Raw genomic sequence first — 16,379 nt, forward strand, 5'->3', positions numbered from 1 at the left:
GCAAAGTCACCTCCGTACAGGCCATGAAGGCCCTTGGAGGAGTGGAAAGTAAAGGCTTCCACCATTGTTAACCTCGGCACGTGATGAGGTAGAGTGGTTAGCTCTACGCCCGGCCGCCTTGCCCCCAGGAATTAACCTGGCACTCATTTTTAGTATAGGCTGAGTGAATCTCAGGGCCATATGCACCTCCGGAAGTGGAAATCTCGTTTCTTAAATTTTACGACTTCCTGACGGGGGTTCGAACCCACGTCCTTCCGGGCGAACCGAGCACGCCTTTACCACCTCGGCCAGGCAGCCCCGGTCTTTCTGCAAATGAAATTCAAACTGATAACGATTGATTTAATATAATGAACCGTTTTGTAGAGATATCTATATGGAATGGGGAGTGGACGAGTGTAGGATTTAGTGACCTAGGAAAATACCACGAATGAAATAATCCGTTCTCTAGAGTGTGACGAGATGAGGCCCCTTTCATAAAATAGCTTTCTATGTCTCTCATTCATGGCCATCCATCAATATTTCACATCACAGCCTGCAATATCACATCTACCATCGGTACTTTAAGGCCCCTCTTTGATAATATGTCTCCCAGTCGTGGCCATCTATCACTATTTTACTATTTTACAAATCGCTGATTTCAGATGACACACAGCCATAGAGCATGTTTATATCAACAGTTATTTCAAAACGGTCCCATCAAAGATTGAGCCTGAAGCAGAAACGCAGAAAGACAACGCAGTGATAACCTTTTGTTTACTCCACGCAAAGGGTGTGTTTTCCTTTGTGAACATCTTGGTGTCTTCCCAGTATAAATATTTGAACGTTATTGGACCTCATTGGTGGGAGAGAAGTGTAACCTAACCTGATTATCGTCCGCTGTATGAAGGCCCACTCAGACACTCCTGACTGACGGACGTTAAATAAATTAGGTCACGTGTAGCGGCTCAGGAACACGCGAATCGAGCGTTGTCATGACAACGGTCTGGGGGTGGCAGGCAGGACGCTCTTCTTACGCGCTGCGGTCTCTTTCAAGACCATAAAGAAACACGATTCTGTTTGCTCAAATTTCGACAAGTGTAAGGCAACTGTGTGATCTTTAAATATGCAAATGCATTTATATTAACAATATCCACAGTTCTAGCCCTTCAGTCTAATCGTGAAAACATCCTAGGGAATAAGCTGCGAATTTTGGGTAAATAATATATAATGAAGTATGAGCATATAATCTTTATTTATTCCTAAAAGTTACCCTTTTCTTAATCATCGTTATCCGGTCGATTAGATTAGCAGTTTGCCCTTTTCTACTATTAAGAGAGCTAATGTTAGGCAATGTATTGTTTCACTTAAGCAGCACGAGGAGCGTTAATGTGAGTCAATACAGAGTTTCACTTAAGCACTTATAACTACATTCGATGTTGACATTTTTCAAAAAATCAAACAATAACTGAAGGTATTGAACCAAGGGACACATTACAGAAAGAATTATGTAAATAAATTAATTTCGCTAGGATTTGAATCAAAAAGAAAACGAGTAAAGAAACAAGCAATTTAGGCTGTTTTTTTCGGAACAGCATTTAGGCCGGAAGTAATTTTCGATATTTGTTTTTTTAGTTTGATATGGCCGTCCAAGATTAACTTGAAATTTTTTCGGGCCCTTTAGCACTTCAAATTTCGGCACAATTGAGGAAATTGCTTGATTTTACGTTTATATTATTATGGGCACCCCTACTTTGTCTGCTAAGAAATGTTTTCAAAATTAAAACATAGTAATCATCACGCGTAGAAAACATAGTGAAAAGATACGAAAATTTCCATGGCCCTCATGTTTAAAATATCGTCGTTGCCCGGACAAAACCTCCTGTGTGTATATACTGACCCGCAGCACATACATTATGAAGACCGAGATTGCCTTGACCACATTCACACAATATTGCTCCTTAGATGACAGAACCTTACCGGCCAAAGTTCTAAGCTACAATATTTCACATAGGAGGTTTTGTTCCGGCAGCGACAATATTTTATGCCCGCCTGATGACCATGATCGTCTATTGTCTGACGCCGTGGTCAGCTGGTTCGAGTCCGGTTGGTTGAAATATTTTTTTGCGTAACAACCGTACAAGGTGATCTTTTATATTATGAGTAAGATCTTTACGTCCGGAATTTCGAAACGAGGAACATAAACTTATGCTTTTAGTGGCTGTTGTGTACAATATTTTATATCACACTGTGGTGAATTTACTTTTATTTAATTAAATGAATTTAATTATACATATTTTATATTCTTCACGGCGCAAATCGTCCATGTTTGATCCTTCCATTGACATTTTCTTGTTTTCTTGTCCGTGTCTTGCTATGAAAGATATAAGAGTTGTGTAGGCCTACATGAGGTTTCGTTGTAAAGAAACATAAAAATCAACTTTTCTAGTCCTCTGGACAAGCAACTGAACATTGAAAATGTTCCTTCACGAAATGTGGAAAAGGACTTGAAGGAGAAACAAACCATGAGATTGCTTTCAATGTACATAATATTTATTACTATAATTATATATAAATAAATACATCTTTTGTCAGATGTATTTGAGTTTCCTTACGACCACTCGGTACTGGTTAATCGATATATTTCATCACTTAAATTTTTTCCACTTTTCTAACTTATTATTTGCAACAAAACGACGTGTATTTGTTGGTGGCATAATGGCCCGTGACATACTCCGGTGATTCATTGTTAGATAACATAACCTCAAACCGGAAACTCTACCAATAGTAACGCTATTGTCACATCATACAGTACACGACCCCCTTCAAATCGAACTGGTGACCTTAGTTTTGCGAAATTCAGAAATCTATCATAAAAATTGTTTAACAAAGAATCATTCTGTTTATTGAAATATTTAAAATGAACATCGGATAATAATTGGGGAAACGTTCATTTTTAAATATTGCACTTTATACGGGTTTTTCTGAATAACATTTGGAACGGATATCATTCCGAATTTTTTTTCTTTTTCCATTTGACAGAGCTATCAAACAGACGCGTTTTGACATCTTTACCATATCTCTACCTTCAATACTTTAGACGCAATTGAGTTAAATATCTTAATTGTTGCATCTAATGACTTAATAACAAATTTTGGGATAGATAATTTACATACTAGGAGAAGATTAACAAGTGTATAATACCTACATTGAATTATAAAAGGTAAAGGAGATAACCGAGAGTTACTCCAGCATATAAACCTGTGTGCACCGCCTGGATGTAACAGAAATAATGTAACTTTCTTTATTCAAAGGTCAAGCACAATTCACCATATGAATTCACGGTTAAAGAGAATATGTCAGTCTATTAATAAAATGCCAAACATGGACGTATTTGATGAGGAGAGTGTCTTCTTAAGGACAGTCAGAAGGGAACTCACACAGATAGAAGATATAAGAGTACCATACTCGTGTAACATGAATAGTTTTAGTCCTTAGATTAATTTAGATTAACAATGTATATTTTTGCTAGTTGTTTTACGTCGCATCGACACAGATAGGTCTTACGGCGACGATGGGACAGGAAAGGGCTGGTGTCAAAATTGGAAACCACGGAAAACCATTTTTAGGGCTGCCGACAGTGGGGTTCGAACCTACTATCTCCCGAATACTGGATACTGGCCGCACTTAAGTGACTGCAGCTATCGAGCTCGGTAATGTATATTTTAGAAGGCATTAAAATATGAAGATGAATAACACACTTACCACTGTGTAAGTATAGTATTAGGTTTCATATTTTAATTTGTACTGTATATTATTTATCAGCGCCGGCCCCGTGTTGTAGGGTTAGAGTGCCTGCCTCTTACCCGGAGGCCCCGGGTTCGATTTCCGGCCAGGCAAGGGATTTTTTACCTGGACCTGAGGGCTGGTTCGAGGTCCACTCAGCCTACGTGATTAGAATTGAGGAGCTATCTGACGGTGAGTTAGCGGCCCCGGTCTAGAAAGCCAAGAATAACGGCCGAGAGGATCCTTCGTGCTGACCACACGACACCTCGTAATCTGCAGGCCTTCGGGCTGAGCAGCGATTGTTTGGTAGGCCAAGGCCCTTCGAGGACTGTAGTGCCATGGGGTTTGGTTTGGTTTTTTTATTATTTATCATATTAAAAATAAGAAATGAAAATGCTCTGTAAGTGGGCTGAAATGACTGTTGAACAATAAATCGAATAAATAAATAAATAAACAAATAAATAAGTTAATTAACTTTACATTTTTGCTGAAGCGAGGCCCTTTACTATGTGACCTAATAAACATTTTCAGTGTTAAAAATGAATGTTATTTAAGGCAATCAACAGTCTACTAGGCTACCTGAGTCCTAAACATGGTCCTCTGGTCCAGAATTAATGAAGGTAAAAATGAAATGGCGTATGGCTTTTAGTGCCGGGAGTGTCCAAGGACATGTTCGGCTCGCCAAGTGCAGGTCTTTTGATTTGACTCCCGTAGGCGACCTGCGCGTCGTGATGAGAATGAAATGATGATGAAGACGACACACACACACACCCAGCCCCCATGCCAGAGAAATTAACCAATGATGGTTAAAATTCCCGACCCTGCCGGGAATCGAACCCGGGACCTTTGTGACCAAACGCCAGTACGCTAACCATTTAGCCATGGAGCCGCACATTAATGAAGGTAATACGAACTTTATGCTATATGTAATATATATGATATTTATCCGTTAGAAATGGATTAACCTACACATTAGTCAACATGGTGATGGTGGCAGATGAGTACGGAACCACGGTGCTGCCATCAGGTGGAGAAGCAATTCAACAAGATTAAGTTTGGTGTTCCTTGATTCATAATCTCTCTGACTATCCGTGTTTACTTTGCTGTGAAGCGGAGTTCAACCAGTCAGGGACGATTTCTAATACAAATGTGTGAGAAGGAAATAAGTACGATAAAGTGTAAACAGAAGACGACCAAATGGGTGTTAGGAAAGGACGAGGGTGCACAGATCAGGTCCTTACTCTGAAACAACTAATAGAATACAGGCACTTGAAGACCAAGATGACTGTCGTAACTTTCGTGCACTTGAAGAAGACATACGAAGAATCCTGAAGAACAGGTCACTGGATGGCACCACACGAGAAGTTATAAATCAGATACGGGCAGAGATTCAGGAGTTCGCTCTCAGAAGAGGTTGAGATCAAAACCGGGATCAAACAGGGAGATGGACTGTCACCGATGATACTCAACATAGCTCTGATGAATTTATCAGACAATGGAGGCAACAAATGATAAGATGGGCATACCAAAGACAAACGGGGGAGAGAATAAATGATATCAAGGCACAGGTGGACTTCCAAGCCATAGTAAGCGATACAGAAGTAGAGAAAAGGAAATAACTCGGCAATATGAGCAAGATATCCAGAAGGATAGGACTACGGATCGCCCACTCTGAACACCACTGGTGATTGGAAAACACTAGAAGGCACCTGTTGAAAGTAAAAATGTTTACGTACCTTGCAGAATATGTAACAGGAAGCAACAGGAGCAGTGAGGGGATAAAGCAAAGAAGGTGAAAAATATGAGGGCGCCCTACCTTGCGAACAGCGAAATGTACAATGAAAGAAACATATCGATGGATGCGAAGGCAAGGGAACAGTGAGGAATGCAACACTGTACGCGGCCGAGACGATGACGCTAGGAAGGCATGGGGAAGAGCAACTGGAAAAGGAAGAGAGGAAGACACTGGAATCAAAAAGAGGAAGTGAAAGGTGAAAGATGGAAATGAAGTGCACGCAGTCGCATCAAAAAGTGGAAGGAAGGAAAAGAATCAACGAATTTTTATGACAATAATTTTATTTATTTATTTATTTATTTATTTATTTATTTATTTATTTATTTATTTATTTATTTATTTATTTATTTATTTATTTATTTATTTATTTATTTATAAAGTTGCGAACTTAAGGCTCTTGGCTCTCTCTTACACTCATTCACATATAATTTTTAGACTTTTACAGTTTCAGATACTGGGGCCCAAAGAGAGGAGATGAAAGATGGGAACGAAGTGAGGAGAACACTGGGGCCCAAAGCGAGGAGATGAAAGATGGGAACGAAGTGAGGAGGATACTGGGACCCAAAGAGAGGAGATGAAAGATGGGAACGAAATGAGGAGGTCACTGGTACCAAACAAAGGAGATGAAAGATGGGAACGAAGTGAGGAAGATACCGGGACCAAACAAAGGAGATGAAAGATGGGAACGAAGTGAGGAGGATACTGGAACCAAACAAAGGAGATGAAAGATGGGAACGAAGTGAGGAGGACACTGGGGCCAAAGAGAGGATGAAAGATGGGAACGAAATGAGGAGGACACTGGGCCCAAAGAGAGGAGATGAAAGATGGGAACGAAGTGAGGAGGACACTGGGGCCCAAAGAGAGGAGATGAAAGATGGGAACGAAGTGAGGAGGACACTGGTACCAAACAAAGGAGATGAAAGATGGGAACGAAGTGAGGAGGACACTGGGGCCAAAGAGAGGAGGTGAAAGACGGGAACGAAGTGAGGAGGACACTGGGGCCCAAAGAGAGGAGATGAAAGATGGGAACGAAGTGAGGAGGACACTGGGGCCAAAGAGAGGAGATGAAAGATGGGAACGAAGTGAGGAGGATACTGGGACCATAGAGAGGAGATGAAAGATGGGAACGAAGATCAAGAGACGAACTCTACCGGAACATGAGGACGATCTCAGAAGAAATAAGACTCAAAAGAGCAAGATTTGCTGGACATTTTATCAGGATCGATATGGATATGGATAAGAGTATGGGAGACAACGGTTAGGACGAGAGGAAAGACGGGAACTAAGTGTGCTGTCTGGACTGAAATGGGGATCAAGGCAAAAGGGACATAGAACCGCAGAAACCAATTTGCAGGAGCTCACCGACAAAGAAAATTACAGCAACATGATAGAGAAGCACCAACTGGCGAGACAAGAGAAGACGATACTGGAAATATTACTTGGAGAATGGCAGAGGAGAGAGAGAATGAAGATGTTCTGGGAGGAGGATAAAAAGGAAACCCAAACCATGACAAAACTACGCGTGGTCCTACAGGGACAGAATAAGAATTTGGTGTTTTTGTGAAGTGTGAAACAAGAAAAGTCTCCATAAACCTTGACCAATGAAACATCAAGAAACAAAGCCAGCATGTGAGCCACTGCGCTACCGAACCATAATCTTTTTCTCAGTGATTCATTGCGTAAATTACAAAAGTAATATTCTTCAGCCGTATATAGAGAGTACTAGGAGGTCAGTACGGCGAGAAGAAACTGTATAAGGGAAGACATTAGTAATAAATATACTTACGTGTTTCATGCGATGCGGACTAACAGACTGCCGGCGAGCAGCCACGGCGAGAAACACCTGCAGGGAAATATTAAGAAAATATGAGAATACAGTAGTAATAAATATCTAGTTAGTTGGCAATTTTTGTTTATTCATGATTTTTTAAATTTACTATCAACATTTTTTCTACTTGTTTTTAAAGTCGCCCTAACACGCCAGAGGTTTTCGGCGATGGAAGGGTGGGAAAAGGCTAGGATTGGGAAGGTAGTGGCTGTTGTCTTAATTCAGGTGCAGCCCCGGCATTTGATTGAATGGGTGAGATTAATAAGGAAAAGATTCCACTTTTATGGTCAAATTGAACTGAGATAGAGTAGGCTTTATGTAGCTTACACGCTTCAAAACGTGGAAAGAAGGAAAATAATCAACAAATTTGTATGACAACAATATTTATTTATTTATTTATTTATTTATTTATTTATTTATTTATTTATTTATTTATAAGGTGGCGAAGTTAGGACTCTTGGCTCTCTTACACTTAACCACATAGAATTTTTAGTAGTTGCAGCATCAATTTAAAATATCATGATAATTAATTAGAGGAGCCTCCGTGGCTCAGGCGGCAGCACTCCGGCCTCTCAACGCTGGTTTCCGTGGTTCTAATCCCGGTCACGCCATGTGAGATTTGTGCTGGACAAAGTGTAGGCTGGACGGGTTTTTCTCAGGATACTTCGATACTTCCTATCATCTTTCATTCCAACCACACTTTCCAATTTCACTTCATCTGTCAGTCGTTAATCATTCCCCCAGCGGAGTGCGACAGGCGTCGGCAGCCGGAACAATTCCTATCCTTGCCGCAAGGTGGGGGCTTCCTTCATCCTATTCCTGACACGGTCAAATGACAGGAGACAGGCTGTGGATTTTCATTTTCATGGTAATCAATTACAGTTTATGAGATAAGATGAGTAAGTCAGATAAGGAACAACAATAATGTATATATATTTAAAAAAATTAATAAAACTAAAGTGAGTCATTCCGGCCATTCTATCCGGTCGATTTCCTTCATGTTTTAATCTGAAAGGTATTCATGCACAGATTTGTCATCAGGTACTATAAATCACTTAACTTCCGTCTTCCTCAAATTATTTTATTTTTTCATTTTTTTGTCTCCTTTATGTAATCATATCTTTGGTTCTAATAGTGGTAAGGAGTTCGTTTTTACCTAAGAAAATTCAGTGGATCAAGCTCTTTCATTTGAGCTCTTAACTATTCAAATTGGTTGATTCTGAAGAAGGTTATGAGTGCACATTCAATTTGATGTCTCTTTTTTTCAACATTTTTTCTCATTGAAGCAATCATAACTTTCGTTATAATTGAGGTACGCACTTCTTTTTGGTCTAAAAATCAAGCGATTTCTTTTGAGGTAATAACTACTTAAAAGATTCTGAGAAAAGTTATCAGTACATTTGTCTCCATGACGAAGATCTTTGAAGGACTTTTTAACAATTCGGTGCGTAGTGTTGTTCCAAGGAACGTTTAATTCATTTTCTTTGTGTGATGTATTTTCAAGTCTTTTGTTGACATAATATTACATAATATTACACATCAGATAATGTGCTTTATTTCATTAACTCTAAACTTTGCAAATACATCCGTGAGGATAGTAACAAACAACACCATAATTTGTACATTGTGGGCGGAGGCAGCGGGAAACTGCTAGTACAATTCATTAAGATTGCAATTGATGAAAGAGTTATGGGATAAATAGAGAGTGGATACTTACAGAACTATATAAAATTTATACCTGAAGAATATATGTAATAACTAGCGTATTCAATTTGAAGTTCAGAGTGAGTTTTAAAAGAAAAACATTAGAGGAATATTTTCCTTTTTAAACACAGCTTGGAACCAATGTGCTTTTGTAATGCTATGGGCAAATGATAAAATTATCATAGAGTCAAAAAAGATAGCCCATTTATTTTGTGATCATACAGTGCTAAATAAGGAAATTAAGGACCACAAAATATAAAGTGGCCTCCTCATTTTAAGAAGACGTCAAAGCTCGAAAGCATCATTCAAAATAAGTAAGTCCAAACATCTGACTTTGAAAATAGAGGATCCAGTGTATATTGCAGCTGAAGAGTTCATTCTTACAGAAAGATTTAGACTGTTTAGAAGAGGAAATCTGAACCTTCCTCCGCAAAATACTTAAGTTGGAAAACCTTCCATTAAGAAAAAATCATATGATGTCTGATTGGCACAAACAGTTTTACGAGAACATTTTAACTTCTCCACCAACAACTGCTCCTGGCGATGATGAACAGTGATTAGTGTTACAAAATATTTATTAAATATTATTTGTATTAAATATTTTAGACTACTTAAAAATATGGTTTACGTTATGAATACTTTACGACATATTGATGGGTGTAAAATTAATGATAATATTGATTTTAAAAAATAAATTTCTAAATTAGATTAAATTTTATGTAGACACCTTTGCATTTCCAAACCGTGTGAAGGAAAATATTCCATTGACTTTAAACTGAGCCAGGAGGCAGAGTATTAATACTACTTGGTAATATATCTCCGCTATTCGGGAAAAATGTCATATCTCCCAGTGCTCTTCCTCTCCATTATTTTCCTTAAGACTGGTCACGCCTCCCAGCCACATATGCGATCCATCAGAACAATTTTCGTTGTGTTCATTTTCGTATGCTAGCGTGTGAAAGAATATGAACTGTAAGTACATTATACGGTAGTGGTGCGTAAAGAAGTCATGCAAACATGCATTCCTCGTGTGCGGTACTGTAAGGTTCATATTCCTATATACGCACACAAAGGAAAATGAACAAAACGAATAATTTTCTGATGGACTGCATCAGATATTCGCATGTGGCTGGGAGGCGTCACCATTCTTAAGGAAAATAATGGATAGGAAAGAAATTATGAGATATGACCTTTTTCCCCAACCAGCGACAATATATTACAGTATGGTGACTAATATGCATACAAATAGGTAATGGTACTTCTCTCAATCTGAGGAATATTTCTGTAGTAAAACAGATTTTTCTAGTATACCGAAAACTACTGCGAGTGGAATCTTTTCCTTTTTACTCTCACTCATTCAATAATTACCATTGTCAGATCTATCATTGGGGTAGTTACATAAATGGAATTGTAAATAAAATTTACAGATCTCTGCGCATGGTTATGAGGGTATTTAGGGTTTGTAGTAAGAATGTAACGGAGAGGGCGTGTAAGTCTCTGATAAGATGCTAATTAGAGTATGGTTCCACTGTATGGGACCCTCATCAGGATTAATTGATTCGAGAACTGGAAAAATCCAAAGAAAATTAGCTCGATTTGTTCTGGGTGATTTCCGACAAAAGAGTAACATTACAAAAATGTTGCAAAGCTTTGGCTGGGAAGAAAAGAGATGACCTTTTCGACTAAGCGAATTGTTGCGAAGTGTCAATGGAAAGATGGCGTGGAATCACACCCCAAACACCGGACCGAAAACAGACGTTTTCATGTCAAGAATGAGCGTCGCACTTAATATATCCGAAAATTAGTTGTATTTATCAAAATATAATTCTCCTCTCATGTAGATACAAACCCTGTTGATACCCACAACAACCACCGGGCTGAGTGGCTCAGACGGTTGAGACGCTGGCCTTCTGACCCCAAAGTGGCAGGTTCGATCCTGGCTCAGTCCGGTGGTATTTGAAGGTGCTCAAATACGTCAGCCTCGTGTCGGTAGATTTACTGGCACGTAAAAGAACTCCCGCGGGACTAAATTCCGGCACCTCGACGTCTCCGAACACCGAAAAAGTAGTTAGTGGGACGTAAAGCAAATAACATTATTATTATTATTATTATTATTATTATTATTATTATTATTATTATTATTATTATTATTATTATTATTATTATTATTATAGATATCCACAATAAACATTGTATCTATAAGTTGAATTGTTTCTGGGAAAAGTGTACCTTCAGGGAACTAAACATAAACATTTGATTGAGTGCACATCGATTTTGTCTTGCGGACGGCATACGTATAATACAGTATGTACCGAGCTCGATAGCTGCAGTCGCTTAAGTGCGGCCAGTATCCAGTATTCGGGAGATAGTAGGTTCGAACCCCACTGTCGGCAGCCCTGAAAATGGTTTTCCGTGGTTTCCCATTTTCACACCAGGTAAATGCTGGGGCTGTACCTTAATTAAGGCCACGGCCGCTTCCTTCTCACTCCTAGCCCTTCCCTGTCCCATCGTCGCCATAAGACCTATCTGTGTCGGTGCGACGCAACGCAACTAGCAAAAAAAGAAATACAGTATGTCAAAATTTGCGCCCATGATCACTACACACACACGCTCGATTGTTTATTCCATTTTTAGTGACATTAATTTATCTCTTTGTTTGATAGATTTTTAATTTAGCTTTTATGTATTTTTTCTTCATTCGTTATGCCTAGAGTCCAGATGTTTAGGCAGTAATAATAATTTCGTGTGGCTATTTCTAGCCGAGTGCAGCCCTTGTAAGGCAGACCCTCCGTTGAGGGTGGGCGGCATCTGCCGTGTGTAGGTAACTGCGTGTTATTGTGGTGGAGGATAGTGTTATGTGTGGTGTGTGAGTTGCAGGGATGTTGGGGACAGCACAAACACCCAGCCCCCGGCCATTTGAATTAACCAATGAAGGTTAAAATCCCCGACCCGGCCGGGAATCGAACCCGGGACCCTCTGAACCGAAGGCCAGTACGCTGACCATTCAGCCAACGAGTCGGACGTTTAGGCAGTAATAAGTTAGAATGCAAACTAACCTGGCTTGTAGGCTAACCCGCTTTTCAGTAATATAGCGGGAGTAACATAATTTCCAGGGGTTTTAATAGGCCGTAGCCTTAATGTTTATGCAGACCTCATAGCAGAATTGTTGTGCAGTATAGAGTGAACCTGTTAATTGTTTTATTAAGTTTTCTTCCCAATATTTCTTCATTCGTTTACTGAATTCCTTTCTGCGTTCTTCTGTTCATCCTGTATATTTTATTTAACATTTATCTGCAAATTTATGTTTGCTTACTAAACTTTTGAATGTTGTTCTATCTTGAACGGACTCCTCGCTATTACTTCTTTCTTCTAGATCTTCGTTTTATTTCCACCAAGCAATTGTTAAGGTTCCTCAAGGATAGTGCTAGGTTTAGTAGTTTTTGTCAGCCTCTTCTTATCCATTCTGTGTGAGTGTCCGTATAATTTGAACTGCCTTTATATTTTTAATCGAATCTGAATTTTTCTGTGACTTCATTACGTCGTACTGCCTGTGAAAAAAGCTGTGTGAAATATTTCAAACTAGAACTTCTGCCGATATGGCTCAGTCATCTCAGTTTCAATATGGTGTGAGTAGTTTCAAAGATTGTCGCTCTCATATATGCTGCGGGTCAGTATTTCTCGCACAATATTATCAGACAGCGCTTTTCATAGGCGCAACACGATTGATTTCCTGTGGTTTCTTTTTTCATCTAAATTCCATTTTCCTGCTTTCGTCGTAGAATTTTTCTGAAAATTTTCCTCTCTTGTTTACGGATACATTTTTATTTGTGAGCTGCCGCCAGATTCAGGGTTTTAGATGTGTTCGTTTGATGACAGTTTTCTTCTTTTTTGTTCTTCGTCTTCTAGTTTCATTACCCCTTTTCCCACTCCTGTGGGTCACGGGTTCGAACTGTGTGGTACATGTTGATATGGCCCTGTTTTACGGCCGGATGCCCTTCCTAACGCCAACCCTATATGGAGGGATGTAATCACTCTTGCACATTTCTGTGGTGGTTGGTAACGTGGTATGTTGTCTGATTATGAAGAGGAGAGTGTTGGGACGGACACAAACACCCAGTCCCCGAGCCAGAAGAATCAATCAGAAGCGGTTAAAATCCCGACTCGGCTGGGAATAGAACCCGGAACCCTCTGTACCGAAGGCCAGTACGCTCACCATTCAACCAACGAGACGAACATTGATGACAATTTTCTAGTGACGTAATTTTGCATTTTTATATGGATATTTTGTTTTAGCTGTTCTCGGTGATTTTTTAAGTTGTTGGCAGTTTGGTTATTCTTTGTTTCTTTCTTTCTTTTTTTCCTTGCTTCGTCTTTTATCTACTTATTTTCTTTTTGCACACATCCCGGGGAATAACAAGATAAGTCAAAAAAAGTTTAAGTTCTCGGGGGACCGGGCCAGTTGGCCGTGCGCGTAGAATCGCGTGGCTGTGAGCTTGCATCCGGGAGATAGGGGGTTCGAATCCCACTGTCGGCAGCCCTGAAGATGGTTTTCCGTTGTTTCCCATTTTCACACCAGGCAAATGCTGGGGCTGTACCTTAATTAAGGCCACGGCCGCTTCCTTCCAACTCCTAGGCCATTCCTATCCCATCGTCGCCATAAGACCTATCTGTGTCGGTGCGACGTAAAACAACTAGCAAAAAAAAAAAAGTTCTCGGGGGAGCATTGTTTGTAAACAATACGGAATCACCGATTCACCAAATGTTGTCAAACCATTCTGAGTTATATGACAGAGATTTTTAAATAATGGTTTTGGTTTTATTTTGTATAATTCAAAATATTAATGGAGTATCTGCTTTGGATCTTGAATGAATGTAACTTGTATTATATTGAACAGGCATTATTTTCTGATGTGCACCAGTCAAAACCAAAGTGTTGTAAGTCATATTTGCTTATTGTTAGCTAGCAAGATTTAATAGTTCTCTTTAACAAAGGAAGCTGTGTAAATTCATCACCAATACTTCATTTACAAGCTAATAATGTCCACATCTGCAATACTGACATGAAATAAACTACACACCAGACAAACTGACATCTGGTTGAAGTCATTTTTATTAACAATATTCAGAATGTTAACGAGATAACTCTACTTATCTGGTTCTTAACGGTGACTGTTTTTGTATTCTTGAATAATCTGGAAGCAAATTTTGGCTATTTCTTCAGGATTATTACGAAATAACTTACTCTGTTAGTGTCAAAGGATAGAGACCATTGACCTTACTAGGTTACTGCAAAAATTTATAAAAATGACTGATCTGGTTTTCCCAAGGGATTAGTGATTTATTAATTATTTTCATGTACTTGTTTGTTTTTAGTTATTTATACAGCCCGGATTTTTATGCATTGATAGGTTAGAATGCAAACTTCCTGAAGCGATTAGCAAGTTTAGTCTACCTTCGCAACGATTATGCTACGGGGTTTGCATAAGCATTAGGGGTACGGCCCATCAGAACCCCAATAATTTATGTTACTCTAGCTACATTATGGAAGAGAGGGTAGCGGACACTTCCTACTACCCAAATTAGTTTGCAATCTAACCTGTTACTGCATAAAAATCCGGGCCTTAGTTATTTATTAATGATTTATTTTTAATCATTTTACCAGCACTGGCAAAGTTAGGGCTCAACACCCTCTCATACCCTGACCAATAAGCTGAAAGAATATTACGAAGAAAGACAATTACGCTTAACAACAGATTGAATAATGCAAGGAAAGAAAGTATTGCTCTACAAACAAACAGAAATACGGAAAACAATTGTAAAAAAAGAACAATACAACATAATGAAAACAATTAAGAGGCAATTTTAAAACGCAGGTCAGTTTACAAACAGTGTACAATACAATCATAATAATGGCAAGAGAAAATAAGTATGACGATAAACAATGGCATTACATACATTCTATACATAGTGCATGGCTCGTAAACTAAATACGGTATAATACCTTCGTACTCTATTCCAACGTAATAATACTATAATAATAATAATAATGACAATAATAATAATAATAATATTTTCCTATTTTTCACACCTTTGGTGTTGCGGGTGTGAACTGTGGATTTGGCCCTGTTTTACGGTCGGATGCATTTCTGACGCCAGCCCTATTTGGAGGGACATAATTCTTATTGCGCTTTTCTGTGATGATTCGTAATGTGGTGTGTTGTCCGAATATGAAGAGGAGAGTGTTGAGACAAATATTAACACCCAGTCTACGACCCAGAAGAATTAATCAGACGCGATTAAAATCCCCAGTCTCTGTCTGATTAATAACAGCCAAACCACTGTGCCGTGGAATGGGAGCGAAATGGAAACAGGAATGAGAAGACACTCACTGCGCGAGATTTATTTTTTTTTGCTAGGGGCTTTACGTCGCACCGACACAGATAGGTCTTATGGCGACGATGGGATAGGAAAGGCTTAGGAGCTGGAAGGAAGCGGCCGTGGCCTTAATTAAGGTACAGCCCCAGCATTTGCCTGTTTTGAAAATGGGAAACCACGGAAAACCATTTTCAGGGCTGCCGATAGTGGGATTCGAACCTACTATCTCCCGGATGCAAGCTCACAGCCGCGCGCCTCTACGCGCACGGCCAACTCGCCCGGTGCGCGAGAATTAGACAGTTCTAGGATAAGAAGAAATTCCGCCAGAGTTAAGAACATCGCGATCCATAGTCGACCTAAAAAAATAAAAATGTGTAATAAATACCCATTTGCAAAAATTAAAAGAAAAAGAATTAGCAAAACCAATTTTAAAGAATTTTAAATCCAACTTTAGCAATTGAGTGATATTTTATATGACACGACACTCGGCAATTATTTTTGAAAATAAAACCAGCTGAAAATATTTAACTCTTCTTAACTAATTAACAAGATATGCACAAAAATGTTACAGTCTTCACATAATATGTAAACTTAATGTGTAAAACAAAACACGAGCACAGAACAACGATACGCCGAAATTTTCAGTTATGTACAAATGAAGGAATTACCTAAGAATCGGAGGACCTAATCATTATATGCCACAATTTTGTCAACAAATAAATAAATTAAGTAAATAAAAAACAACTCAATGTTGAAAACATCCCAGGGAAATGAGCTATAAATTTTAGGTAAATAACATATAATAAAGTATGAGAATACATTCTTTATTTATTCCTAAAAAATACAATCCGTTTCCTCATTATCGTTATCTGGTCGATTAGATGAGCAGTTTGCTTTTTTCAACCACTATGAGCG

The sequence above is a fragment of the Anabrus simplex genome, chromosome X, assembly GCF_040414725.1.
Source record: "Anabrus simplex isolate iqAnaSimp1 chromosome X, ASM4041472v1, whole genome shotgun sequence".
In the NCBI taxonomy this organism is placed as follows: domain Eukaryota; kingdom Metazoa; phylum Arthropoda; class Insecta; order Orthoptera; family Tettigoniidae; genus Anabrus; species Anabrus simplex.